Raw genomic sequence first — 27892 nt, 5'->3', positions numbered from 1 at the left:
GGGCTTCTCATTGCGGTGGCTTCTCCTGTTGCAGAGCACGGGTTCTAGGCGTGTGGGCTTCAGTAGCTGTGGCGCATGGGCTTAGTTGCTCCACGGCATGCGGGAACTTCCCGGACCAGGGCTCGAACCCCTGTCCCCTGCATTGGCAGGCGGATTCTTAACCACTGCGCCACCAGGGAAGTCCCTGTGCCATATTTTAGTTTCCACATGTAAGTGATATCATATGATGATTCAGTTCCTTGATCAGTGTTGACACAGTAACTGCGGGGAGCTCTCGGCCTCCATTGCTCCCATTTTGCCTTTACTGAGGGGAGACCTTCTGACTCCTACCTTGTGAATATCAACGAGCAGGGCTCTGCAGCCCATGTTCCCGGGCTCCTGCAGTAGTCTGTGGGGTATGGAATGGGACACACAGCTCTCAGTGCCTCTGACAGCAATGACTTGGTGCTGCGGTGGGAAAACAGACACTGACCTTGTCGCAAAGGAAACCCATTGGAAGGATAGGGAGTCCCTCACACAATAAAGGGGAAACTGGAAGAACCTAGTCTGCAAAGGACAGGAACCTGGGAGGCCTTGGGGACCCAGAAGCAGGAACCAACTGAGAGACTCATCCAGCCACTACGGGGATGTGTCAGCCGCCATCTCTTCTCTGCTTTTGCTTCCCTCCATTCAAGGGTCAGAGGCCAGGAGAGAGTGCCTAGGTGGGCCCACCCCCTCCCACCCCAGGGAGGACATATACCATTTCTCACTTCCATAGGTAATCGGAGTGCTATTCCCAGCATCCAGGGAGCAGAGGCAGGACTGAGAAACAAGTCTTGGGGATCTCCCCGGCTCTATCGGGAGAAGATTCTGGATGCTCATTTCCTGGAAGAGCCTCCACAGTTCCCAAGAGCCTCTCCTCCACGGTAGAGATTCCTAAACTCTGAGTCTCAGATATCCTTGCCACTCACATGGAGGAGGATTGCCTAACAGTTTCAGGTCATCACTGGACTCCCAGTCTAGGGCCCCTGATGTCCAAGTCTCACCTCCTCTCGCCAGCCTCTGTCTGGCTCAGCTGCAGGCCTCATACACTGTCTTGCTGAGGACACGCAATTTAACCACTTCACGCCCACAGACACGTGTGTTACACAAGCAGGGCCTGAAGCCGTGTCTTATTAACCTTGTAACTTTTTTTTTTCTAAAAGGGCAAAACACTATTTTAGTCACTGTTTTGCTGGGGGAAAAGTCCTGTTTGTCCTTATGATTCATTTTGGTGGTTTTTGGATGCTGTTGTATTGATTCACGACGACTCAGCATCTGGTATGAATTGAATGGGACTTTCTCTTGGTGACAGTAAAATGAAAGCTCTTATATAAGGCTGACACTAAAAAGAGGCCTGGTGGGAACACAAGAGTTTGAGTAATCTTCAGGACTTGAGTCAGTTCAATCAGAAGCTGTACCATCTCAGCAGAGTGAGCAAAAACCGACATGTGGCTTCAGTGTGGTGCTGCCTATGATGTAATGTCTGCTCCTCACTTTCACGCCGATGAGTCTTTGCAGGTCAGACTGCTTCCCACAATGTGTTGTTTTATCCTGTAGCCATTGTCCCAATAGACACACAGGGAAATAGAGGCAGGAAACTGTTAAGGATGTTGCCACAGGGCCAGAGTCTCTCTGGTTTGTTCCAGGATGTTTTCCACAGAAGCCACAGGCCATCCAGTGGTTCTTAATGGGGGATGATTTTGCCACCCCAAGGGGCATTTGGCAATGTCTGGAGACATTTTTGGTTGTCACAGCTGGGAGGGTACTACTGGCATCTAGTGTGTAGAGGCGAGGGATGCTGCTAAACACCCTGCCAGGCGCAGGGCAGTCTCCACAACAAAGCATTTCCCAGCCCCAAATGTCAATAGTGCTGAGGTTGAGAAACTGCTTTAATCCAAAACCACCCAAAATCCCAATGATTTCAGGTCATTAACTGACTTAATGAAAAGGCCACTAGTTATGGTAAAAACAGATCTTTTGAAAACTCATGTAATTTCTGTGTTTAAAAAGTGTATCTATCTTGCCTAGATCTTACTCTCTAAATATCATTCTCTGCTAAAGGGAACCAGGGATCCTGAGAAACGGCCTTTCCAGGGCTGGGACAGATGAACAAGGAAGGTATCAAAGTCCATGGGGTCAGATTAAAAGGACACAGGAGCCGACCTGAAGGGGCTCCCTGTGGTCAAATATGGGATGATTCGAACATCAAAAAGAACAATGCAAATATGCAAAAATTCATATCGGCAGTTGTGTAGCTTTTAGAGGTGTTCTTTATTTAAAAAATGATATTTCCATTGCTTATTAAACCTAGGTGTTCTCATTTTTCTTGAGCGTTATCAACAATGAGGAAAGGAAGTTTGTATCATCTTGGTTAAGGTCCTGTAGTAAAGGGAGCCACAGTGAGAGTACAGAGTGATCACACAGTCATCATCAAACAAACCATGGCCCTTGTCTGGGATGGTTGCAGCTTTTGTGTGGGAAGGAGAGTGAGAAAGAGAGGATAATGTGTCAACAAGTGATTGCAGAATGGATGGATACATCTATGATAGGGTGCTTCAGTTGGAATCATTCTCTTATAACCGAAAACCCAACTCAAGTAGGTTTAAACAATAAAAAGAAGTTATTGACGCATACGCAAGAGATCTAGACAGTGCAACATCACTAAAATACAACATCATCCAAAAACTTGAATGGTCCACAGTGAGACAGAACTACACTGCTGAAGCAACTACATGCATGATCATCTGTTTGGCTGCACCCCACAGGTCTGAAAGTCTTGTAATTGGCCAGCTGCAAGACTGAAGAAAGGCCCCAGAGACAGTGACAGAGACATCGGTGATAGGTTGGACAGGGGATCTTACATGTCCGAAGCAACGTCCTGGAGTGACACCCCACCGTGTACAGCAGACGGCAAGCAGGACACAGGGGCAGTCTTTGCAACTCTATGGGGAGAAGGACGTTACCAGTTATAGGGGGAATTGACATCAGGTTGGCTCATCAGTTACCAGGGAAACCAGCGGCTGGGGCGGGTGGGGGCGAGCACGTAGGCAGTTACTATTAAAGCCCTATGATTAAGAGGATTGGACAGTCATGTGAGTAGGGTGTAGGTGAAGCAGGGACTGGTCAAGGAGGGGATGTACAAGAGCAAGAGAACAGCCATCGTGAAAGGCCTGACCCTACATCATCTTTCTACAAACTTCCTTTCCTCCATTGTTGATAATGATAAAGAATAATGAGAACACCTGAGTTTATGAGGCAATGGAAACACCACTTTTCATAAGGGAAACTTCTAGAAACCATATGGTTCATTTTCACTGTATTTTACAAAATGTTACGGTCAATGGGATAATAGAAATATAAAACTGGAAATGAAAACCAAAACTGCCTTTATCAGTTTGAGAAACACTGCCCTAGTGTGGTGATTGAGAATCCTGGCTACTCCTTAGACTCACCTGGCGAGTTTTGACAACTAGTCATACTGGAGCTCATTCCCAGAGATTTTGATTTAATTGGCCTAGGGTGGGGTCCAGGCACAGGTATTTTTAGAAACCCTCCAGGTGGTTCTAATGTTGAGAGAGTTGAGAACAGGTGGTCTGGATTTAGGCTGGCCTCAAATGAGACTTGAACAGGAATGTCATCAAGGACCTGTGTTCTCATAGCACTAAATGCTTATATTAGAAAAGAAGGAAGATCTCACATCACTGATCTCAAGCTTCTACTCTAACAAACTAGAAAAAGATGAACAAATTAAGTCCAAAGTAAGGAAATAACAAAGATCAAAGAGGAAATCAATGAAGAGAAAACAGCAGAACAACAGAGGAAATCAATGCAACCAAAAGCTGGTTCTTTAAGAAAATGAATAAAACTGATAAACCTCTAGCCAGAGTGACTAGGAAAAAAATAGAGGAAACACAAATTACCAATGTCAAGAATGAGAGAGGGGACATCACTACAGATTGTATAGCTATTAAAAGGATAATAAGGGAATATTATGAACAACTTTATATCAAGAAATTCTATAACTTAGACGATATGGATAATTTCCTTGAAAGACTCAAACTATTAAAGCTCACTCAATAAGAAATAGATAACTTGAATAGCCCAATATTTATCAAAGAAATTGAATTTGCAGCTAAAAAAACCTTCTCACAAAGAATACGCCAGGCCCAGATGGCTTTACTGGTGAACTCTACCAAACATTTAAGGAAGAAACAATGCCACTTCTATACAAACTCTTCCAGAAAATTGAAGAGGAGGGAATACTTCCCAGCTCATTGTTTGAGACCAGCATTACCACAATACCAAAACCAAAGACACTACAAGAAAATATATAAAAATCCTGAAAATCCCAACATCTACTAAATAGACACCCATTCCTGAGATATTCATCACTTGTTGCCTGCCCCTCCACAGCTCTTTTGAAAAGAAGTTATCCTAACTCAGGACCTAGCTCTTAAATGACCTTGAACTGTACTATGGCCTCCTTCTTCCTGGTTCCAGATGTTTGGACCCAACGTTAGCCATTTAACTGGCACCTGGAGACTGGCTTAAAGAGGTGTGCTGGAACCCAACCAAATGCCCTTCTCAGGAGGCTGACCTAAGAGACACAAAGGGAAGGAATAGTTCATGGTGGAAGCTGAGGATGGAGACTCATATTGACTAAGCAGCTGTGGCAGCCATATTAGAACCATGAGGAAAAAGGAGAGGAAATGGATCCAAAGAGTGGAATGGGGCAGATGCATAGGCACAGGCAGAAACTGCAAGAGAGAGCGAGAGAGAGAAAGAGAGTGAGAGAGAGAGAGAGAGAGCTAGTAATGAGGGAATGCCCCAAGTTTCTGTCCCTTGTGACGCCTAGCTCTTCAGATTCTTTGGGATTCATATAGGACACTTTATACTTGACACATGAGTGAACTTCTGTTTCTTATATCCAGAACCACCCTGACTAACCAAAATGCTCAATAAAAGTTAAGTTCCTTCCCTTCCTACAGGTTAAGTCCTTGGTGTCACTTAGCCTAAAGACATCAGAGGCTACCTTCTTCATTCCCAAAGGCCTCAGAGCCTTAATTGGATTCTCTTTTTTGTGTGTGTGCTCATTAAACAAAAGAATTTTTTATCGAGGCATAACACAGTCAAGTACACAAATCTTACGTATATACATCAAAGAATTTTTACACACACACACACACATACACACACACACCTTTATATAACTACCACCCAGACACAGAACATTTCCAATGCTTATAGAAGGTTTACTTTTTCTACTCTCTGTGGAGTCGCAGATCAGATTATGAGCAGTTGGTTAGGTGTCCATGCGCTATGAACTGAATTGTGCTCTCCCATAATCCATATGTTGAAGTCCTAACCTCCGATGTATATATTTGGAGATGGGGTCTTTAAAATGTAATTAAGGTTAAATGAAGTCATAGGGTGGGGCCCTAATCTGATAGAATTGGTGTCCTTATAAGAAGAAGAGACAGCAGAGCTCTCTCTTCCTCCTCCCCCTCCCCTGCACACATAAAGAAGAGATCATGTGAGTACCCAGGGACGTGGTGGCCGTCTACAAGCCAAGAAAAGAAGCCTTAGAATGAAACCTACCTTGTTGGAATCTGGATCTTGGACTTCTAGCCTCCAGAACTGTGAAAAAGAAGTTTCTGTTGTTTAAGGCACCCAGTCTATAGCATTTTGTTATGGCAGCTCAAGCTGTCATACCATGTGACCTATACCAAGAATGAAGAGAGGAGAAAGAAGTTTTGAAAAGAAAACTACCCTTGGTAGGAGCTTGGGCAGTTGACCCTACAATGCAAGCAGGCGGCCTGTGCCCAGCATGCGACAGGGTTGAGGGGGAGAGTGCTGGCAGCACAGCCTGGAAAACAGGCAGCCCCTCGGGCCTCCAAGTCCAGTCTAGTTCCAGGCTGATGTGGACATATTGCAAGGAGACGTTGACAAATTTGGAACTACAGTTAAATGTCAACCAACAGCCTCTCGTTCATCTGTCCCTTAGGAAGTGCTCCAAGATGGCCTAACGATCCATTTTATTTTCCTGATCCAAATGTGAGCCTGGTGGGTAGAACCATCTGAGCATTGACTTAACAGGAAAAACTAACCCCTCAGCAGAGAATGGACTCAGCGCAACTTAGCAGCCAGATCATCCTGGACCACCTCTGAAGAGCCAAGCTGTGCTGCCACTTCCTTCTGCTAGTAAACAGTCACTACTCCTCACCTGGATATCGGGGAACCCTTGGCCAGGAGTAGCTGGGAGGGGTCAGTCCTGGTCCAAGCTCCCTCACTCTGTCATTGCCCTGTGGGTTGTCCCCTCATAGGCTTCTGTGTCCTAAGCTGGCCACTCACTAAACTTGTCACTCCTTGTGTCAGAGCTTTTGTATCAGTGACAGAGAGCTCTTGGTCTCTGCCTCTGAAACTGCTCTATTTTTATCTCTAAAGGAGAGTTCTGTTGCTTCCATAATTTCTCTTCCTATTTGTTATGGCAACGCCGCAATGCAGCCCCTTCACCCACCTGCAACGTGACCCACCGCAGACGGCTGTCCTCTCTGGGCTCCCATGGTGGGGAGCAAGGGAAGGATACACCCCAAACTCGAGGTAGTGGGTGCCTCGAGGCAGGGGGAGGGGATGCAGTCAGAGAGGGACACTGGGGGATTCACCTCTGTTAGTACTTTTTTTTTTTTTAATGAAATTATCTCATTTATTTGATTTGTTTCTTTATTTCTGTCTTCCCTGCTCTATGAGAACGGTGACCCCAGTGAAGAGTGTTTACTGGTGTATCCTTGCCATCTAAAACCGTGTCTGGTAAATGGTAGTAGGTATGCGATATTTGTTGAATGATCTTGTTAATCCAGGAGCAAGGCTGGTTCTCAGCTCTGAAAGGGAACACGATCTTTGATAATAATCATGAAAACAAATTCAAACACAAGGAAAGACGTGGATTCCAATGGAGATCTCTCTGAAATCAAACCTGACAAGCAATCTCCTTTTCCCCTGATTCTCTTTATAGCTCAAATACCGTAAAGTCTCTGCAGCAACTGGCACCCCGTGAAGTGCATTTAAGGAGGGATAACACAGAGGGATTCATCTATTTCTGCAGACGGGGGAAAGTCTGTTTAGTCTCCGCCAGGCTGAAAGGTGGAAAAGGCACTAAGGATATACATCCACTTTCTTACCTCTTCTCTGTCTGGCTCCTACTTGGCTTTCAGGAGTCAAGGGATCCTCCCCCAAACCTCACATTCAGCTGCATCTCCCCTGAGCTCTCACATCTTCCGGGCTTCGCTACCCTAGAGTAAATCCGGCTTATATTTGTGGGGTTACCTGGCTGTCTCCCCTGACACACTCCGGGCTCTAGGAAGGCAAGGGCCTGGTGTTGGTCACGGCCATGTCCTTGGCCCAATTCATGGCACAGAAAAAGCTGCCGGAATGTTTGCTGACTGCATGAGGGCGGCAGCCGCACACCACCTGCCCCGGAGTGCCTAGAATCCCACCGCCTGTGACCCTGACGCGCAACACGGCACAGAGGCCAGAGAGCCAGTTGGGACCCCACAGGCTCAGGTTTCCCAGAACAGTTTCTTTCCGGAACGTGGGTCTTCCACCTCGCTCAGAGTAACGGGTCAGGGCCTAAGCTTCTGAGGTAGACGCCGGCCTTAGGAGAGAGGCAGTGCGAATCCTCTGTTGGCCTCTTTCGGGAGGCCTGAGTCTGTGAAGGCGCCAGTGGAGCCGCCGAGCAGCCTAGAGGGAGACTCCCCGGGTGGGAGCTCTCTCCAACTGGTACGAAGGGGCGGGCGAGGGCCTGTCCCCCTCTCGGAGGGCATTCCCTTTCTCTGGACCATGGGTTCTGGGGTACTCCCCTCTAAATTCTGGGGGTCAATAACGTTTAGGGGTGTTCCGAAGTGGGGGACGCTCCGGCGGTTCCCCTCACCCCGGGCCCCGAGACCCCGGGACCAGCCGTTCCCCTCGGACGCTCCCCGCGGCCGCCCTTACCTGCAGCCCGAGGAGGAGGGGCCGCTGCCCACGCCCCGGCCCTGCCCGGCCCGGCAGCTCAGCGCGCCCGCCGCCCGCATCCCCCGCACTCCGGACCGAGCCCGCCCGCTCGCTCGCTCCGCGGCCGCCGCGCGCTCCCTCAGCCCCCCGCCCGTCCTGTTAGTATGTTTGTGTTGTTCTCCTTACGCCGGGTGATAGGGCCGTGGGTGTTTTGTATTTTTATGCCTTGTTGTATGTCCTGTTTCAGAAAAGCTGTGTAAAAAAGATTAACACAAAGTAAAGTCGGCATACATGAATATTACCAACAGCGTGTGGGGCAAAACTCGCCCAAGGGAGCTGAGCGGCCTCCTTCCCTCCCAGCCGAGCCCCGAGTGGCGCCTCGCAGGCTGGGCTGTTGATGGTGCTGGAACCCTTGTGCAAGTGGGTGCAGGGTCCCCGGAAAGCCTGGATCGGTATCTGATACTCACTGCTCGGGCTGCAGACACCAGTCTCTCTCGGAATGTGTTTTGAGACTACTCCAGGACCTGGAAAGGAGGTGCGTGGTGGACATGGTCGGGCAAGGGAAAAAACAAACAAGCAAACACACAGAAACAAAATCCCAACCCTTGTTTCTGGCCCTTGGGTGACCATTAAATCTTCTACCACGGTGAAAGAAGGGGGAATGGTTGCTGGGGGGCCCCCAACTTCCTATCCCGACACCCCAACCTATCTCCCTGGCCAGCTCTTTTCTCCCTTTGCCCACATCGGCTTTTCCAAACTCCACCTCCACCTCCACCCCCATCTCCCCGCGGTGGCTCTGAACACACACCCTCCCTGCCTGCTGCACGGAGCAGAGAGCACGCCTGCCTCCGACGGGACTTATTTCAACCTCCTGCTCTCCTTCCCCCCACCCCTCACCAAACTTCGCTACGCCCACGCCCACCTTTTTCTCTCTGTCTAAGGCCAGACCTCCCGAGCTCTCAATCCATCTCCTCCCATTGGTTCTGCAACCTCAGAACCTTTCATTGTCTTCAGCCTCTTTCCTCTCAACTGTGTGCTTCTCATCAGCCTTTAAACAAGCTCAAGTCCTTCCCATCAAAGTCTCCCCCTTGCCTCCCCTTCCCCATCCGGCTACTTCCAGTCACTCTGCTCCCCTTCCACATAAACAAGAAGGACCCCCCCTTGTCTATGCTCAGCCTAATTTTTAGTTCTGTTAAAATGAGAAATGAGGTGAAAATATCTAGACACCAAGAAACCTAGAGACCCGTCCAGAAGGTTTATTCTACATTCCCTTTTCTCTCTAAACAACATCATGCAGGTTTGGTTGTGACCACACTGGTTTCCGTCTTCTCCTTGGTGTATTTAAAAAATAATGTGGGGAGAATTGGATCCCCTAACTTTTAGGGGAGCTGCCCCAGAGTGTCCACAACCAATCAACCTGTTTCAAAGGGAAGGGGGAGGTCACCTTCCGATCAAAGCTCCATTTCCTCCTCGAGGCAGGCCCCTCTCTGTTCAGTCATTGGCACAATTTTGGGACGAGAATTTCCCTCGGAACTTTTGAAAACGCTGCATATTCGTTTTGTACCAATGATGTAAAATATGTCTTCGTGCGAAAGGGGAACACAGAGTTTGGTGAGACTTTGAATCATAAACCATCACAATATGCTTTGTTTATCTTTTTTTCCAGAAAGAGAAGAAAGCAATATAGCTCAATGGTGGTATTACAGGGTTTTCAGGCCTTTGGAAGAGAATTTAACCACGGGGCTCCTGGAGCCTCTTTGAAGCCAAGATTCTGGAAAGCATCGTCTACCTATGTGCTTTACTTTCTGGTCTCCTGGTCCGTCCGCCTCTGTTCTGCCGGGCCTCGGCCCCCACTGAGGCATTGCTCCCTGGGGCCTCCCCACCTCCCTTGTCACTCCATTGCTGGAACCCCTTCAGTCCTCAGCATTCTGGCTGCTTTTCTGGTTCCCCGACATTTAATCACACCACACTGTGGGGTCCTTGGGCTTTGCCAAAGGGTCCGGTGGGGGTGTTGTACTAAGTCAGGGGTCACGTTAGCCTTGCCTGGCCTCCTGCCATCTTGCTTTCTTGCCATCAGCTTCTCCTCCCCTTTACCTTTCATTTTGCCATGGCACCTGCGAAACCTACCTCCCCGTCATCTGAAGCATCTCCCCCTCCTTTGAATCTTGAGATCTACTGACACCCAGGCCCTCCCGGGAGGGAGTGGGTGTTTCACCTTCTAAAACAAGCCCTCAGGGCTTCCCTGGTGGCGCAGTGGTTGAGAGTCCACCTGCCGATGCAGGGGACATGGGTTCGTGTCCCCGTCCGGGAGGATCCCACATGCCGCGGAGCAGCTGGGCCCATGAGCCATGGCCGCTGAGCCTGCGCGTCTGGAGCCTGTGCTCCGCAACGGGAGAGGCCACAACAATGAGAGGCCCACGTACCACAAAAAAAAACAAAACCAAAAACAAAACTAAAAATAGAACCACCATTGACCCAGCAATCCCACTACTGGGCATGTACCCTGAGAAAACCATAATTCAAAAAGAGTCATGTACCAGAATGTTCATTGCAGCTCTATTTACAATAGCCAGGACATGGAAGCAACTTAAGTGTCCATCAACAGATGAACGGATAAAGAAGATGTGGCACATATATACAATGGAATATTACTCAGCCATAAAATGGAACGAAACTGAGTTATTTGTAGTGAGGTGGATGGACCTAGAGACTGTCATACAGAGTGAAGTAAGTCAGAAAGAGAAAAACAAATACCGTATGCTAACACATATATATGGAATCTAAAAAAAAAAAAAAGGTCAGAAGAACCTAGGGGCAAGATGGGAATAAAGATGTAGACCTACTAGAGAATGGACTTGAGGATATGGGGAGGGGGAAGGGTAAGCTGGGTCAAAGTGAGAGAGTGGCATGGACATATATACACTACCAAATGTAAATTAGATAGCTATTGGGAAGCAGCCGCATAGCACAGAGAGATCAGCTCAGAGAGATCAGCTCGGTGCTCTGTGACCACCTAGGAGGGGTGGGATAGGGAGGGTGGGAGGGAGGGAGATGCAAGAGGGAAGAGATATGGGGACATATGTATATGTATAACTGATTCACTTTGTTATAAAGCAGAAACTAACACACCATTGTAAAGCAATTATACTCTAATAAAGATGTTAAAAAAATAGCCTCTTCTGCAGTCATAATAATATAAACACTATTGAATTAGTTAAAATTGTGATGAACTGTCTTGAGAAGATAAGGAAGGAAAAGGAAAGTGTAGGATATGTGGGTGCGGGAGCGTGCAGGCAGAGAGGTGTGTGATAAGACAGCTTCATCTTCATCTTCTAGAATAGGAGGTTGGAAATCAGCAGATGATGGTCCAAAGTGAAAAAAAATCAGTCAGTAATCATATAAGCATATGATTGAGAATTAGGGAGGTAAATACCAAAAGAACTGGCTTAAGAGTTTGAACTTTGCAGGGCTGGATTACGAGACTATTGCTATTTAACCAATATTTATTGTACAACTGACCAAATAAAAATTAAGTTAGGAAGATAAGTAAAACAGGTCAAACCAGAGCCTCTCTGCTTGGGCTAGGACGGCAGAACTCAGCACCAGCCCATGCCTGGCACTCTCACAGCACAATTCGAAACTAGACAAACCATGGTTTCAAAAAATTCCCAGGAAACAAGAGAGAACCGCCAAATGCCTTGGATGAGAAACAGCCACTTAAACAGCAATTAATCTCTCTGTGATTCAGGATGAGAGAATTTTGCTGTATTTAGTTTCTACAGAGAAGCTAATGCAGACATCCCCTTTCTGTAGTTTATTCAGCACACAGAATCTAGAAGAAGCTAGAGTCACCCCTGCCCCGAAGCTAGAGCCCTTCCCCACCCCCACCCCCCACCGTTTCGCCGCTACTCCTGGCTGAAGGCTGAAGGCCTTTCTGGTCCTTCACAGAGATGTGAGGAGGTCTTGATAAAGCAGGTAGGGAAAAGCCCTGTTCCCAGAGCTGTCTCTGACAATGTGTAGAATTTTTCAGACGCAATCTCGGCCAGTTTAAATCAAGGAAACTGCATATTTTGGTTAAGTCCTTCCTGGGCCAAGTTTTTAGATAGATTTCCAGCAATGTCAATGCATGGTATATAATTATAGTGTCTTCAAATTAGGAAGAGGCTGCATGAAGATGGTAATATAACTTACTGCATTTAGAAAACTTTTCAGCCTGAATCATGTAGAACAGGGATGTATTTTTCACTATCTTATTTCACAGTCACATGTGAAATATGTCTTTTTTAAGCATTAGGAATTTATATATTTATAACATCTGCAAAAGAGAACATTACACGTGGGGTCTGCCCCAAGGATTTCCAGGAACACCTCTTTCTGTGGGGTTTGTAACACAGAAGAATTTTTTGAGGTGTGTCCCCAGGGTTTGCCTCTTCATCTGAGAACTTTCACACCCCTGGCCATTCCCAAGAATGGGCCCTGCCCTACACACACACACACACACACACACACACACACACACACTCACAGAGCCACAGAACAGAGAGGTGGCCAACCCAGAGGAAGCACTCCAGAGGCAGCTGAGCCAATTGCCCTCCCTGGCCTGGGGATTAGGAATTGGGTCACCTAGAGACGGGTCAGTTAGTATAGGCACCAAAGTTTAGGGTCATGAAAAGACCAGCTGTGTTTCAGCAGAGATGAGAAAGCCAGTCTGCAGGGAGAGAGAGAGAAAGAGAGTGAGAGAGAAAGAGAGAAGGGAAAAAGCAGATGTACTGGGAAGTAGAGATGAGAGATCTCGTGTTCTGAGAGAGACAGTCATCGGGCAGAGACCAACAGAGGCCAGGAGACAGTGACCAAGCAGCAGAGTGATGGACAAAGACACAGAACACAGTAGGAAAAAAAGAGAGACAGAGTCATAGACTGAAAGACAAAGGGACAGGGCGATGGCACCGTGGCTCCCCACATGTCCCTCCACCCCCAGCTTGGCTGCTTCTTGGCCCAGGAGGTAAAGCACCACTTTCCTGTCCTTTTCAGAATAATCTGAAATCTGGGTGATTCAGTCACCAGACAGTGCTTGGGACTGAAGGGAGCTCGGCTTCAGTTTTGTTTCTGTTCTGATAATTTATTTTTACCCTTTTTGGGGAAGGGGGCATTCAGTGCTTTTTGTTTTTTTCTCCAAAGGGAAGGGAATTAAGCATGACAGTCAGTATAACAAAACTTGCTAAATATGTCTCTGTTCAGACAACGGTATTTTTTCTCTAACTGCAGTCATTAAGTCAATGCTGCTGTAGGTGTGACACTTAAGTGACTGGGTTTTTATTTTTGTCCCCAAGGTAGAAAACTCTTGCCTACTTTCTTACTGTGCACTGGTTGGGTGAGGTGTCCAAGATTGTTCTGCAACTTCAGAGAGCCAGGAACGGTTGATCCATGTAGGGCTCTGCCTTTGTCATCCCTGTGGAGTAAAAACCCCGCAACAGCAGGTTTTGAGACTGTTCTGTCCACCAGCTTGTAGTGTGTAGTAGGTACTCAATAAATCCTAGAATGGACAATAAATCCTGGAATGGACAAGGGACACACAAACAAGTGCCTGTGGGTATAACCAGGGCCCAGGAATGGGCGGAGGAGAGCACAGGGGGCCGAGGTCCTGGGCCTCAGGGGTCTCCCCCATTTCCAGGTGGGCCCCAGTGGCCCCTTTCCTGCCGTGGGGCTGGCTGTGACGCTGCCTGGATGGAGTCAGGGCGGGTCCTGGGTTATGCCTGCCCTGGGACAGCAGAGGCTCAGGAGGAAGTGGGAGCGAGCAGGCTCACTTCCGGTCTGGCTCGCGGCAGAGGAATAAAGCTGGTTCCAGGGTGGAGCTCACGAGGGTGGGAGCCACAGGGATCTGAGAGAGGGACCTAGGCTGCCCTTTTCTCATCACAGCGAACATGCTAGGCTGGGCTCCGATGAGGCCGCTGCCATCTCCCCCCCCTCCATTTCTTCCTGTGTCCCTGCCTCAATTCTGCAGGCGCAGGAGGGAAGGGAGGGTGCCCAGCCCAAGCCCATCCCGGCTGTGCAGAGGGATCACAGGGTCTGGGGAGACTGTCCCTCTGGTCACCACCCAGGTGACCTGAAGTGTCACAGAGCTGCAGTTGCCAGTGGTGGGCTGGGCTGCAGCCTCCCCAGCTGTCCCAGGGGGAGGGTTGAGGCTGCCCCCTCCAGCCCCGCCAGCCCCACCAGCCCTGCCAAATTAAGGCAGCAAGGCCAGCGCTGCTCTCCCAAGTGTTGATTCAGTCGTTTGTTCATTGACTGACTGCCTCCTCCCATGAGAACCCAAGGCCCAGTGGCCCACAGAAGGTGCTCCATAAGCATCAGAAGCAGAACGAAGGGCTCTCCCTTTTCAGGTGTACTTTAGTCTCTGCATTTCACCAAAGGCTGGCGAGTCCATTTTCCTGAGTTTCCGGGTCCGAGATTTCCTTTAATTTTCTTCCTGGCTTTGGGAGTCCTGGGGGGCCCTCGTCCCCTAAGGATCCTGTAGTTTTCACTTTATTGTCTCAGGCAATGGCTGTTGCCACGTGAAGTTCAAAGCTGTGCTGGTTATCAACATTTTTGAAAGTCATCTGACTTTGTTTCTTCTGCTTGAAAGTTGGGAGAAGCCTTTATTTTTCCATCAAGTTTAGGAATTTCACCAGAATATATCTTAGAGTCGGGTTGGCTTCTCATTTGAATTGGTACAAGATGGTACATCTTACTTCATTGTAACAATTTAGCAAATGTTAAGGGCTTACTATGTGCTAGGCACTGTTTTAAGTTCTGGGGAGACAGCTGTGAAGAAAACAGAAAAAACTCTCTGCCCTTGTGTGTGTGTACCTGTGTGTGTGTGTGTGTGTGTGTGTGTGTGTGTGAGAGAGAGAGAGAGAGAGAGAGAGAGAGAGGGAGAGAGAGAGAGAGAGAGAGAGAGAGAGGGAGAGAGTGCTAGAGGGAGGGTGGAAGGGAGGGAGAGGGAAATAGGAAGAGAGAAAACAAACAAGTTTTGATTATTGATCCCGTTCCATTGATTTATTTATAAACTTCAGGAACTCCCCCCCCCCCCCGCCCCATATTAAATCTTCACACTTTATCCTAAATGTCCGGCATTTTCCCCGAGCTTTGCTTCCATCTCTCCATTAATTTCCCCCATTTGCCACAGAGGTTTCTCTTGCCTATCTCGTTTAATAATCCAATCTCCTCTAATCCTATTAATCACAGCTTCCAGTGACAAGCTAATGTGACGGGCACCCACTTGCCCTGCACTGTCCTTGTCTGATCACCCTGAGAATTGGTAATAGCTGTTTTCTAAAATCTTCTTTCATTTCACGTGAGACATCCTTTTCAGAGAATAGGATTAGCAATACAATTTCACTGCTTTCTTCTTTTACTTCTGTGCTCCGGGCTTTCTCACTGACATCAGATTAGTTTTCTTCCTCTTATATTCAGACTTCCTTGCAATTCACGTGTAGATCCAATGAGAGCAAGTAGATTTTTTTTTTAAATCATTAAACCTTGTAATATATATTCGTTCAAAAGGGAGGAGAGGGCTTCCCTGGTGGCGCAGCGGTTGAGAGTCCGCCTGACGATGCAGGGGACGCGGGTTCGTGCCCCGGTCTGGGAGGATCCCACGTGCCGCGGAGTGGCTGGGCCCGTGAGCCATGGCCGCTGAGCCTGAGCGTCCAGAGCCTGTGCTCCGCAACGGGAGAGGCCACAACAGTGAGAGGCCCACGTACCGCAAAAAAAAAAAAAAAAAAAGGGGAGGAGAGAGAGGAAATCGGGAAGGAGAGGAGGGGAGGGGAGAAGACAGGACGATTTAAATAGGGCCTCCCCTTCTACTCAGAGAGCGCGTGCCCCGCAATGAGCAGAGATCGGAGATGTGGTGGGAACCTGTGGTTCTCTCCGTGGTCTAGGGTCCCACGTGCCCCTTATATGTGAGCATCTCATCATGACTCTAATATCTAAAGATGTGTTTTTCAAACAAGACCCATAAGGTAAACCAACTACTTCATCTGCCCAACCAAAGAAACAGCTATCTCTTCCCTAGTGAAGGGAAAACTGGCTGAAGTGGATTTTCAATAGATGGTACTATACAGTAGAGAAATTTATGGGTAATTTAAAGGGTTTTCATGAGTGACTCTGACTATATGGGATAAAGTCTTACATGGAGATTTTCGAATCCAATTCCTCATGTAAGATGTGACCCCATTGTACTAGACGTCTCAACCGCAGTGTCTGGGATGCCATAGCCCCTTCTGATGGCCAAAGTGGGCAGACCCCTTTCCTCAGAGACCCCAATTTATAGGCCCCCCCACACAGATAATCTATGGCTTGATACAAATAGGCCACATGAGCCAATTGGATTCTCCCTCTCTCAAACCTGAAATTGGAACCACCAAAGGAGGCTGCTAGCCATGGCAGCTGAGGCTTGAAAGTCACACACTGCCACTTCTGCAGTTCCCTACTGGCCACACAGGTCAGCCCTGTTCACTGGGAGGGAACTTCATGGACACAATTCACCAGCTTAACATTTATGGGTACCTGTGATATGCCAGGCACTGTTCTAGGTTGTGAGGATATAGAGATGAACAAGGTCCCGGCTCTTATAACACTTACCCAGAGGGCTGCTCTAGGCAAGCAAGAAATAGGTACATGAGCAAGATGGTCAGAGAACAGCAGAAAGCCCTGAGTTTTGGAGTGAAGCCATGAATTTTCTCTGCAAGTAACTATTTTCTTTTTGAGACACAGCTCTCAGCTTTCTATTGGGTTCTGTTGTTGTTTGTAAGATTAAGTATGGAAGAAGGGTTGATGATGAGGTTAAGTAACTAAGGGGGTAGATTGTGGAGGATACACGTCATCAACTCACTTTGGCTTCAAAACCAAGGAACACGCTTCCTATATTTTGAGAATTCCCCACCCAATGAACTCACACCTCCCCATGGCGGAAGCCAGATCGTTTCCCAGCCTCACCTGCAGATGGGGCAGAGCATGTGACTTAAGACGCCACCAATCTGATGCACTTGCATGAGGCTAAGTGTCACTGAGAAGCAGGTGCCAAGGCATCTTCCCTAGAGAGGATGACAGCAGATCCACCCGGCTCTCAGAGGCAGCAGGAGCAGGCACCCCAATGGTGGTGTCCAACATCAAGTGCACCCCCAGGGCAAATGACGGTGTGAGTGCAATGGGGGTTATCCACACAGATGACCTCCTTGCCTGGTTCTCTGTTTTCCTGGAGATTTTATGAGGTACCTAATATCCTTTAACAAATTCCTTTCCAGCTTAGACCCGCTAGAGAGGAGTCTGTTGCTTGTAAACAAGAACTCTTGCTGGTACATGAAGGGAGAACAGCAATAAACAAGATAATTTCAGATAGAGGTCAGTGCTAGGAAGAAGTTAGCACACAGGGATGTGGATGGGCATCTCCTAAGGAAAGGTAGCATGACATTGCAACTGACTGCATGGCAAACCATAAAATGCAAATTATGTAGCATCACTCACGTAGCATCTACACACATGTAACAGTGAACAACAACCAAAAACACAAGGTGATGTGAAAGAGAGTGACAGGTAGGGCAGGGGCTACTTTTGATAAGGTGGTCAGGAAAGCTTGTCTGAGGAGGTGACATTTGAGCTGAGACCTGAAAGATGAGAAGGACCCAGCCACGCAAAGATCTGGGTAAGGAGAATTCTAGGCAGAGGGAGCAGAAAATATAAAGGATGAATTGGGGAAGCTGAGGGATATATGGAAGGTTGGTGTGTTTAGTGGGTAAAGAAGAACATGATGAGGGACTTCCCTGATGGTCCAGTCATTAAGACTCGAGCTTCCACTGCAGGGGGCACAGGTTTGATCCCTGGTTGGGGAACTAAGATGCCACAGGCCGAGTGGCACAGCCAAAAGAAAAGAAGGACGTGATGAGATTGGACGGTAGGTAGGGGCCAGTTCATGCCAGGCTTTGCAGGCCATGGCCAGGCATTTGTGTTTGATTCTAAGGGCGGTGGGAAGCCATCAGAGGCTTTAAGCAGGGAGTGATAGGGTACTGTGGTAGCCAGTCTCCAAAATGCTCCCGTTGATCCTCACCTCCTGGTATTTACACACTCGTGTAGTCCCTCCCACACAGAATATAGCTGATGAGTGTAACCCTAGAATACTGCAGAAATGAGCATGTGACTTTCAAGGCTAGGTCATAAAAGACATTGTGACTTTGGGACTTCCCTGGTGGTCCAGAGGTTAAGACTCTGCACTCCCAGTGCAGAGGGCCTGGGTTTGATCCCCGGCCAGGGAACTAGATCCTGCATGCCGCAACTAAGAGCCTGCATGCCGCAACCAAATATCCCACACGCCGCAACTAAAGGAGCCTGCACGCTGCAGTGAAGATCCCTCGTGCCGCAACTAAGACCGGTGCAGCCAAATAAATAAATAAATACTAAAAAAAAAAAAAAAAAAAGACATTGTGACTTTGTCTTGCTCCCTGAGTCACTCCCTCTGGGGAAGCCAGCTGCCATGTTGTGAAGATGCTCAAGCAGCCCGATGGAGAGGCCCACTGGTGATGCACTGAGACCTCCTGCCTACAGCCTTGTGAGTGAGACACCTAGGAAGCAGATCCTCCAGGCCTGGTCAAGCCTTCAAATGACTACAACTCCAACCGACATCTTGACCACAACTTCACGAGAGACCCCGAGCCAGAACCACCCAGGTAAGCAGCTCCAAATTCTTGACCCATACGTGTGTGTGATCATAAATATCTGTTGTTCTAGGCCACTGAGTTCTGGGATAATTTGCTACCTCTACCCATTCTTACGGCTGGTGTCTGTTCTGCTTGGCAGAGGCCCATGCTTTAGTAGTTGTTAGGTATCTTGACTACTAGCCCTGAGTAGGAGTAATGACACAGAGAGGAGGTAGAGTCATTAGTGAGAGGAGACCAAATGGTGAAGGCAGAGAGAAGGGCAGCACCCTGGGGAGGGCTGGGTCACTCGTGCTACTTGGGGGAGGACAGAGCAAAGACCTGCATCCAGGTTGTTCTCCTGGGTTCCCAAGTCTGTGTCCTCACTGTAAACGCCCCACGACTTTGGGTGAGACGGGTGAGCTCTCTTCCTTATTCCACTCCGAGCAATTTCAGACCTGAGGCTGGAGGATGGGGCTGTTGTCCTGGTTCCCTCTCTTGGGCTGAGTAGAGCGCTCAGTCCAGATATGGGCACCGGCCACCGGCCAGCTTCCTCCACGCAGTTATGACCGCATACTCACCGCACGTCAGCCTCCCCAGCCAGGTGGGAGAGGGGCTGTGTGAAGGGAATCCATGTCTTCATCTCTTCCCATTAGCGGGGGCTGGATTATACGGACTCAGATTCTGAGCTATGCTCCTCTTTAAAAAAAGAACAAAAAATTTGCTTATTTGGTTGCGCGCGGTCTTAGTTGCAGCAGGCGGGCTTCTTGGCTGTGGCTCGCCGGCTCCTTAGTTGTGGCACTCGGGCTCCTGTTGGGGTTGATTTCAAGGACATTTAAATGGGATTTAGGGATGGGAGGTGCTGGAATTTCAGCTCACTCTAAATAATTTCTTGAAAATCAGACACATGGCATTAATTGAAAAAACACTAAATAGAAAAAGTTCAAACAATACAAAAATATAAAAAGTGGACTCCCCTTATTCTTCCCACTCTCTGATTATTTAGATTATCTTTGGTTTTTCTCTAATACAAATAGTTCTGTGATGCACATACTTGTTCACATTTCCACGAACCTTTGAGCAAGTATTTCTAAGGAATAGATTCATAGAAGTTTATCTGCACATTTTACATATGCTGATGGGTTCTCCCCATTGTCCTTCAAAAGATTGTACCAGCCCAAAAGCCCACACTATACAGGAGCACGCCTTTCTTGTTAGATATTATCACTTTAAAAATTTGCATTTCTCTGATCCCTAGTGAGCATAAATGTCATTTCTCAACTAGTGGCCATTTGAATTTCTTCTCTTGCAAATTGCCTGTTCTTGTCCTTTGACCATTTATATCTTGGAAAATAAAGCTTCATCCTTTGATATGAAGGGACTCTGCATATTTCAGGTTATTATGCATGTTGTACCTAATGTCTATCATTTGCCTTTTGTCTTTGATATGGTCTCTAGCCCTACAGAAGTTTTACATTTTTATGAGGTCAAATCTGTCCACTTTTCCCTTTAGGGCTTCTAGATGTTGTCTTGCTTAGGAAAGTTTTCCCCACTCCAAGAATATAAAAAATATTTTATCATATTTTCTTCCAGTGCCTTAATAATTCTGTTTGATGGCTGATGTCAAATTGTCCTCCAGAAAGGTTTACCAGTTTACATCCCATCAGCCGTGTGTATGAGCCCTTCCCCACACCCTCACCAGCCCTGAGCATCTGCAATCTTTCCAAATCCTTGCCAGGGGTGAACAATTTGTATCTTGTTGTTTTAATTAGCATTTCTTTAATTATCAGTGAGATCCAGAATCTTTTCATATGAGTATTAGTTATTTGTATTTCTTTTTCTGTGACCTGCCTGATGGCATCTTCACCCTGGTTTTTCTGTTGGCTGTCAGTCTTTATCTTTTGATAAAGGGCTCACTGTTTCTTAAGGAAACAGTCCGGCCCCGTGTGTTAAATAAGTCCCCCTGGTTTGTCCTTATATCTCTGCTGTCTGCTAGCAGCATCTGTTGCCAGCTGCTTGGTGCAGTGGGGTGGGGGAGGAGCCACACGCCCCCGGTCACCTTGTCAGCCGCCTGGGCCTCTCCTGCTTCCTGTGCCCGCCTGCCCTGCCCTTGGTGCACCCCAAAGGCCAGCCCCTCCCTTTACAGAATCCTCTTCTGAACATTTATGGCTAGACTTTCACCTTCAACTCAATTCCAGCTATTTGCCTTTCACTCTTCAGCATCCTTTACTCCTCATAGTTTCTGATAATGAGGATATCCCTTTGTAGTTTCTAGCCCATGATAGATTTTAAAAATATATATATATTTAAAATTAATTAATTAATTAATTTTTGGCTGTGTTGGGTCTTTGTTGCTGCGCGCGGGCTTTCTCTAGTTGCAGTGAGTGCAGGCTACTCTTCGTTGCGGTGCTTAGGCTTCTCATTGCGTTGGCTTCCCTTGTTGTGGAGCACGGGCTCTAGGAGCATGGGCTTCAGTAGTTGTGGTGCGCCGGCTCAGTAGTTGTGGCTTGCGGGCTCTAGACCGCAGGCTCAGTACTTGTGGTGCACGGGCTTAGTTGCTCCATGGCATGTGGGATCGTCCCGTGGGATCGAACCCGTGTCCCCTGCATTGGCAGGTGGATTCTTAACCAACGCACCACCAGGGAAGTCCTGATAGATTTTTAAAAAATACATATTTTTTCGATCGGGTTGAAACAGGTGCTCAGGCTGCCATCTTCATTCAATCTCTCCACCATTAATTCTTACCTAATCACATAACTGATTTCTCCTGTTGTTTCTTCTGGTTTTATTTATTTATTTATTTATTTATTTATTTATTTATTTATTTATTTATCACAGGCTCTAGGCGCATGGGCTTCAGTAGTTGTGGCTCGCGGGCTCTAGAGTGCAGACTCAGTAATTGTGGAACATGGGCTTAGTTGCTCCGCGGCATGTGGGATCTTCCTGGACCAGGGATCAAACCCATGTCCCCTGCATTGGCAGGCGGATTCTTAACCACTGCACCACCAGGGAAGTCTGTTTCTTCGGGTTTTAAACTGTATATTCTCCAAGATTTCAGGTCTAAAATCATTTGGTAAAATGTTTATTTTACCCAAGACATTTTAACAAGCTTGCATTGTCAAGCCACACGCTCATTCACACAAACCAGATGACCACGGAGACGTTTTTGAATTGATAAATGAGTGAATGAATGAATGAATGAATGAAATCAGCTTCTAGACCAGAGGCTGCCGATCAACCCGTCCTGGGCTGGGCGCCCGGTAACCCTGACCACAAGGAGGTGGAAGAATGCCAGGGGGCGCTCTTTACAGGCCGCAGCCCCTTCTCCAGTTAATACTAAAGTCTCAGGTGTGGCTTCTTGGGCAGTCATTTATTTGTATTAATATTGGCCATCAATAGATGTAATAATAATATCCCTGAATTGGTCAGAGGCAACTCTCAGGCTTCCCGGAGCCTGGGCCCACTGGATCTTCCATGTTGGAAACTCTGGGTGCCCTCTCATCCTTTTCTTGTGCTCTTTTCTGTGCTCCATCCTTTCCCTTCTCCTTCTTTGGTCCTCTCAAAGTCTGATTCTCCTGCTCTCATCCATCTCTACCTGTCTCCATGCCTTTCCCAGTGTGTTCCACAGAACATCAGATTCACAAGATGGTCCTGACAAAAAGGACCCAGGGGTTGAACACATTTGAGCAATGCTGACTTAGTCAACCTCTTGGAGGTGGGTTGGCACGTGAGGGCCCCTTGCGAAGTCCTTCAGTGAAGACAGCTTTTCACTGTGCTTAAGCAGCCAGTACCCCAGGCCTGCAGGAGCACTGCTCTGTGCACCCCTTATCAGCATTCTGCAGAACTAGCATTTGCCAGGCCTTGCCATGGGGAGCGCTGGTTCTCAGGACCCCCGGGTGGGAAGTGATTAAACAGCGCTATTTGCAGTGGCTAGAGGGGTGTGCTGGTGTAACCATGGATGCCCAGGGAGTTCTTTCTTCAGAAAGAACCCGGAGCCAGAAGTGACACGTTTTACCAACTCCCACTGCTACCGGCTGATCTGAAAGAGAAGGCAGAGTCAGAAGCAGGAGCCCAGATGGCAGACCAGCCCCCTGGGCTGGGGAAGACACAGAGCTGCAGAGATTCCCAGGCTGCTTCTTGGGAAGTTCAGCCTCACAAGCTGGTGAACTGAAGCAACTCTTCGCTCCAGGGGACTTATGAGAAAGTTAGTGAGGCAGCACACAGCCTGGGAGAACTGCTGAACAACCAGGCCTCCCGATGGCAGAATAATGGCCACGCAGGGGCCTGGGGAACCTTCTCTCCAAGGCACTGCCATTAATGTGGCTCAGTTTCACTGACACTCCACCCCCACCTGGATCTCCCATTCAAGCTTCAAAGTCCTGGGAGGGAACATCTGATTGGCCAAGTGGATCAAGCAAACATGCCAGGGGGCCCTGTGTGCGCTGGCCTGGCTTCTGGGAGGGGAGGGCCCAGCAGCCTCCGGTTTGCCTGGCTCCTCCTGCAACCAGTAAATGGGCCCCTGGCAGTGTGCCAGGCTTGTTGGAGGGAAACCAAGGCCCTGCAGAAAGCAGTTGAGGAAGATCCAGTACTTACAAGGCCAGGTTTTGAGCAGGTGAGGAATAAGCATCATCTGAGGTTAGTCCTGAGGCTCCTGAATCAGGAAAGCTGGTGCGTCCAGAAGATCCAAGTTTGGCTGCAGGTGCCCTGGCCAGACTGGTCAGTGTCAGTCACACCAGCTCCCTAGAGAGGAGGGTGGAGGTACCACAGGAGCCCTGTGCGTGGCGAAAACTATTCAGGGCTCCTTTCAGAATGTGGGCTTGTTCTTCTCAAGAAATTCTTTTGTTGTGTTTCTGAGATCTAGCAATAAAGGACCCATTTAGTGAAAAGAGTAACAGTTAAAAGGATAGCTAACATTTAGGAAGCGCTTACCAGGAGCAGGCACAACCCCATTATCTCTATTTTATAAATCAGGAAACTGAATCACACAGAGGCCACTCGCTTGCCCTGGCTTCAGAGCCACAAAGAGGCACATTTGAACCCAGGTCTCTTAACTCTGGAGCCTACACCCTTGGCCCCTGAGCAGTACTGCGTCTAGGTCTTGGTCCGATACACAGGCTGACCATATGTCCCTGCTTATGCTGGTTGTCCTGGCACAATTATTAACAGTGTCTCCTTTCACTCACCAATGTGTTCTGGTTTGGATGACCAATTTTAAGGAAAGTAGGGTAGGTGGAACCAGGATTAGCATCGCAAGATGCTGATGGGCAGAGTTTGGAAAACCCAGTCCACAGCTGCTCTCCTTGTGCCAGAACCCTGGCTCTCAGTACTCATTCTCCCAGGGTGGGTCTGTATTATATTAGTGACATGGCCTTCACTGCCCCTGGATACTCGGGCACTTTGTAAGGAAGGCTTCCAGGATTTCCATACCCCAAGGCTCTTTGTTTCTATTTGGACAAAGAGCTTAGTTTTCTCCCACCCTCCTACATCTACTTACCAGGGTCTTCTCCCTGTTTTCATACACTACCTGGCTAGGAAAGCAGCCACTGTGGTCCCTGGTGCTCCCAGGTAAGAGCAGCTATGCCCTGAGTGTTTTCCCCAGCAGTGGGTACCGAAGATTAGGGCTTTGGAACCTTCTTGTCCATACTTGCAGGTGAGTCCTGGAAGCAGAGGCCTGGGCTCTCCACTTGGACTTGGCTATCCTGGACAGAGTGCTGATGGAAAGAATGATATTGGGTGCCATCTAGCTGGGTACTGGGGAGTCAGAATTGAATGAGAGGCAGTCCTTTCTTCAAACTGTTCACAGGCCAGAGGGAGGGCAGACTCTGCTACAAAATCAGCCCTACAGTTAATAAGTAAAGCTGTGGGCACAAAGTGCATCTCAAGCACAAAAGAGGAAATGAACAGAGAACGTGTATCAGTCAACTATTGTCACAACAATGCTGCATAACAAATGACCCCATAATTCAATAACTTACTGTTACAAGCATTTATTTCTGGCTCATGTGTCTGCACACTGACTGGGGCAGCCCTGACAATTTCAGCTGGGCCTGGTTAGACTGGCTCCTGGGCATGGATTACATGGAGGTCTACCCTGCCTCTCATTCTCCTGGAACCACTAGGCCATGCAGGGAAAGGTGTGCTTGTGGCAATGGCAGAAACACGAGTGGGTGGGCTCTTCCACCAGCTCATGCCAAGGCTGTACTCCACGTTTTGTCTCCAAATATCTCATTGGCCAAAGCAAGTCACATAGCAGAGCCCAGGAGCAAAGGGGCCTGGAGGTATACCACTGCCAAAGTGGGAAGGCAGAGAAGTAAATATTTGCCAAGCAATAATCCAGAACATACAAAAGGCTTCACAGAGGAGGTGTCATTTGACCTTGGTCTTGAAGGAGAAGTTGGGTTTTTCCAGGTGAATATGGGATTAGGCACTGCTGTCAAAGGTATGAAGTGTGTGTGTGTGTGTGTGTGTGTGTGTGTGTGTGTGTGTGTGTTGGGGGCGGGTGCTGTTAGGGTAGTGGTGGTGGCCTGGTCACAGAGGCCCCCTGAGCCAGAAATCTGGCATGTCCTTTCTTTGAAAACAAGGCACTTCCCCGGTGGTCCAGTGGTTGAGACTCTGTGCTCCCAATGCAGGGGGCATGGGTTGGATCCCTGGTTGGGGAACTAAGATCCTACATGCTGCATGGTGCGGCCCAAAAAAAGAAAACAATACTCTCTGGGTTCCCCACCCTAGTCATTTTCTTTATTTCCAAATTCTAAGACTTCAACTATGTGCAACCAAATACAAGTTGAAGACTCTGTCCAGCAAGGAGTCACACTGGAAAGTATTAGTGCTTGTTCCTACATTGGGGATTTATGCCAGTTTCACTGGGCATAAATCAGCCGATTTTATAGCCCGCCCACCCCCTTTTCAGAATTGAGGCCTCCAACCTTGCTCCTAGCAGCCACCCCTCTTGGCTGTGACCACCAAAGCCCTCCCTGAACAGACTTCTTGGGGACAAGTCAAGTCAAACATGAGGTGAATCAAAGTCAAGAACTCAAGAATGGAGGGCTGGGAAACCCACTCTAAAAGGACTGGCAGTGAGCAGGGGACCCGCGCACGCACAGAGCAGGGGCCAAACAATGGTGGGAAGGATGGTTACAGGACAGGATGCAGGTAGTTACAAACCTTGACAATGTAAAAATAAGAACTCACAACATTTGGGAGGGGGGAAGAGATAGGAAGTGGGTGAGCTCATTTCCTCATCCTAAATCCACAGGCTGTCAAGAGATGCCATCTACAGTTGAAGCATATTTCAAGAATGAATTCAGTCCCTGGGTATTTTTCTTTCCTTTTAATTATTTGCAGCTTGGCAATTTCTTTAGTTACATTTAGGCTTCTTCTTTTTTTTTTTTTTTTCCTTTCTGTTAAACACTTTTCCCAAAAAGAGCACGTACCGTGTGAACACTTTTTGGTAAAAATTTCCATCAATCTACCTGTCCTTTTCTCTGAATAGGTGCATAGACAGATGTCTCCCTCGATGCTTCTGGGGGTGCTGGCCTTCCAGAGCACTTGAAAATTTTCTTTTTTGTGCTCTTCAGTGTTACTGGAAGTTCTTTCTTTTTATTTATTTGGCTGCTGCTGGGTCTTAGTTGCAGCACGCGGGATCTTTTAATTGCTGCATGTGGTCTCTTTTAGTTGCAGGGCTCTTTTAGTTGCAGCATGTGGGATCTAGTTCCCCCACCAGGGATCGAACCCGGGACCCCTGCATTGGGAGTCTTAACCACTGGACCACCAGGGAAGTCCCTTGAATTTCTTACAATGTGCGTTCACTATTATTGTAGAAGCAAAGCCTTTTATTTAAAAACTGAAAATACATTTCTGGAAAAGAGAAAATCGGGCGCTCCCTTCTGGCTCGTGCTTCCTGCGTGTGCTGCCGGACCGTCTGTTTCCCGGGTGGGTGAGGGGGTCAGTCCAGCCCCTGGGAGGCGTGGGTGCGTGGCCCGGGCACCGGAGGCCCGGCGGCGCCGCTTCCCCAGCTCCACCAGCACGTTTGAACCTTGGGGACCCGGCCGCGTGCAGGGTCTGTGCTCCACGTGTCGCCGGGTGACTCTGTGCTGCTCTGGGCCTGCTTCCTCATCCGGAAACCCGAGAAGCCATCCTTGGCCTGCCTCACGTCCAGGCTGCTGTGAGGGATGTGTGATGTGCAGGGTCTGAGTGTCCACAGTGGAGCGGTCACCAGAGAGACATTAATACACTCTGCCATCATAGGATTCGATTCTAAGCCACGGTACCGCCACCCCAGGCTAAAGGTTAAATTGGAGAGGAGAAGGTCAGGTGGCACTGCCGGCTTTTTCCAGGTCCCAACAGCCACTCTATGCTGCAGCGCCATCTAGTGTCCACATGGGGACACCGGCCCATATAACTGGCTTAGGGTAAAATTTCCATACTTACAAATGGTAAAGGGCTCGTTAGGCAAACAGGACCTAAATACGACCAGTTTAAAACACTCCTCCCCATACAAAGGTTTGGTATTTCAAAGCAAGCATTATACAAATTCAGCACTTATAAAGATGTGTGCATCCTTTGTTTGAAAGGACAGCAAATTCGTGCAACAAGTGATATTTATAATAATTGACATTTCTTGAGTGTTTACGATGTGCTTGGCACAATTCTAAGTGCTTTCATTATGAGTTCATTGCACCCTCTACAAAGCTGTGAAACCAGGGTGGGGTTGGAGGTACTTATTGTTTCGCTTTAAGATAAGAACCCTGGGGCACACAAAGGTAAAAGTAAAACCTGTCACTCTGCTAATTTCTGAGGGGAGGCAGAGGCTGCCTAGTGGGCCAGGGAGGAGGAGGGAGCCAAATGGGAAGCTACTGCCAGGCTCAGGAGAGGGAGAATGGGGGCTGAGACAGCCCTTAGGGACTCAGGCTGGATCTGAGGGGAGGAGGAGAGCTATGCGGAAGGGCTCGCTCTCCAGCTTGAGCATCAGGGTAGTTAGAGGCTGTGATCCGAGAGGGCGGACAGTAGTTAGCAGTTTGAACATATTTACAGTAAGTCCCCTACATACAAACCTGCAAATTGCGAACTTTCAAAGATGCAAACATATATCTGGTTGCAGCAAGGAACCTGTGCCATCAGCGTCAGGTGTGAGTGACGTTGCAGCTCGCCCTTCGACTCCTATTGCTGACGATCCTTCAGCTCTAGCATCTCCCACCTCCTCTCCCTCCTCCAGTCAGTAA

General features: G+C 48.2%; 1 long non-coding RNA gene across 1 annotated transcript; it reads right to left on the bottom strand.

Annotated features, from left to right (window-relative positions):
* On the bottom strand, positions 1-27789 carry LOC113610843 (uncharacterized). Its single transcript, XR_003429246.1, has 6 exons — positions 23265-27789; positions 19253-19370; positions 13360-13459; positions 2883-2963; positions 208-1572; positions 1-44 (listed from the first exon to the last, which is right to left on the bottom strand). It is a non-coding gene; the product is annotated as an uncharacterized LOC113610843 (long non-coding RNA).
* Positions 27790-27892: the final 103 nt, after the last annotated feature.

The sequence above is a fragment of the Aethalodelphis obliquidens genome, unplaced genomic scaffold (assembly GCF_003676395.1).
Source record: "Aethalodelphis obliquidens isolate GAN/ISIS:26980383/991018 unplaced genomic scaffold, ASM367639v1 scaffold65, whole genome shotgun sequence".
Lineage (NCBI taxonomy): Eukaryota > Metazoa > Chordata > Mammalia > Artiodactyla > Delphinidae > Aethalodelphis > Aethalodelphis obliquidens.
The sequence above is the reverse complement of the archived record's forward strand: the minus strand, read 5'-3'. Positions and strand labels throughout refer to the sequence as shown.